Source organism: Penaeus vannamei, chromosome 3, assembly GCF_042767895.1.
Source record: "Penaeus vannamei isolate JL-2024 chromosome 3, ASM4276789v1, whole genome shotgun sequence".
NCBI classification, from domain to species: Eukaryota; Metazoa; Arthropoda; class Malacostraca; order Decapoda; family Penaeidae; genus Penaeus; species Penaeus vannamei.
This window is the reverse complement of record NC_091551.1, coordinates 4,555,679-4,557,888: the sequence shown is the minus strand read 5'-3', so window position 1 is coordinate 4,557,888 and position 2,210 is coordinate 4,555,679.

The following is a 2,210-nucleotide window of genomic DNA, read 5'->3' as shown; positions in this document are numbered from 1 at the left end:
AGCAAAACCATATGCCAAAGAACACCTAAAAAAAAAAAAAAAAAGCCTATTTAATTACCACGAATGACAAAGCCAATGACGCGCCGAAGAAGCCACGATTCCCGAGCGACGACGAGCCGAACGAAAAGGGAAGCCTCACAACATCAATCATTTCGCGGAATTTAATTCGGCGACAGGATCAACAAATTTATTCAGGTCAATGGGGATTGCGAATCGGATTGCGCCATCGTTCACCAATTTAAGTCGTTCTTTCTGTAACTTGAGGTAAACGTCGGTGTCTTGTTTGCTTTTTATTTGCTGTTTGTTTTATATTATTTGTGTGTCTCTGGGGGTCTGATGTTGGTGTTGTTTGTCTGTGTTTATGTTGCAAAGGTACAAAATAACGATTGAAAAATACATGAAAAGAAATACAGAGAAAGCTAAAAAAAACAATAACGTTATGAATAGCAAGGGATAAGAAAAGCAAGGAAAACAACAGGAAGAAAGAGAAAATAAATACAGAGAGAAAAAAAGATGACTAACACTAAGTGTATGAACTAGTAAAACCAAAAAAACAAAAAAACAAAAAAAAACGACTCCCCCCAAAAAAGAACAAAAAACAGCAAAAAAAACAAAAAAACAGCAAAAAAAAAGAACAAAAAACAGCAAAAAAAGCAAAAAAAAAAAAAAAAAAAAAGGAACAAAACCCAATACCAAAAGACACCTAAAAAAACAAAAAAAAAAAAAAAAAACCCTATTTAATTACCACGAATGACAAACCCAATTACGCTATGAAGAAGCCACGATTCCCGAGCGACGACGAGCCAGACGAAAAGGGGAAACCTCACAACATCCAATCATTTCGCCGGTTCTAATTCAACGGCGAATTAGCGCGAAATTTAATTCCGATCAATGGGATTACGAATCGGATGCTCAGCGTTCACTAATTTAGAGATCGTTCTTTCGTAACTCGGGTCGACGTCTGTGTTTGTTTGTCGTTTGTTTGTATTGTTTGTGTCTCTGGGGTCGACGTCGGTTTTGTTTGTCTGTGTTTGTTGCAAAGGTACAAAATAACGACGAAAAATACATGAAAAGAAATAAAGAAATAAAAAAAAATAACGTTATGAATAGCAAAGGATAAGAAAAGCAAGGAAAACAACAAGAAGAGAAAAATAAATACAGAAAGAAAAAAGAGATAACTAGTCATGAATAGCAAAACAAAACCAAAAAAAAAAAACGACTCCCCCCAAAAAAAAAGAACAAAAAACAGCAAAAAAAAATAAAAAAAGAACAAAAAACAGCAAAAAAAGAACAAAAAAAGAACAAAAAAAAACAGCAAAAAAGGCAAAAAAAAAAAAGTAAAAGAAAAAAAAGTAGAACAAAACCGCAATACCAAACAAAGACACCTAAAAAAAAAAAAAAAAAAAAAAACTTATGGTTAATCACCACGAATGACAAACCCAATGACGCTATGAAGAAGCCACGATTCCCGAGCGACGACGAGCCAGACGAAAAGGGGAAGCCTCACAACATCCAATCATTTCGCCGGTTCTAATTCAACAACAAGAAGAGAAAAAGAAAGAAAGAAAGAAAAAAGAGATAACTAGTCATGAATAGCAAAACCAAAAAAAAAAAAAAAAAAACACTCCCCCCAAAAAAAGAACAAAAAAAAAAAAAAAAAAAAAAGCAAAAAAAAAAAAAAAGGGAACAAAACCCAATACCAAAAGACACCTAAAAAAAAAAAAAAAAACCCTATTTAATTACCACGAATGACAAACCCAATGACGCTATGAAGAAGCCACGATTCCCGAGCGACGACGAGCCAGACGAAAAGGGGAAACCTCACAACATCCAATCATTTCGCCGGTTCTAATTCAGCGGCGAATTAGCGCGAAATTTAATTCCGATCAATGGGATTACGAATCGGATGCTCAGCGTTCACTAATTTAGAGATCGTTCTTTCGTAACTGGGGTCGACGTCTGTGTTTGTTTGTCGTTTGTTTGTATTGTTTGTGTCTCTGGGGTCGATGTCGGTTTTGTTTGTCTGTGTTTGTTTGTCGTTTGTTTGTATTGTTTGTGTCTCTGGGGTCGATGTCGGTGTTGTTTGTCTGTGTTTGTTTGTCGTTTGTTTGTATTGTTTGTGTCTCTGGGGTCGATGTCGGTTTTGTTTGTCTGTGTTTGTTTGTCGTTTGTTTGTATTGTTTGTGTCTCTGGGGTCGACGTCGGTTTTG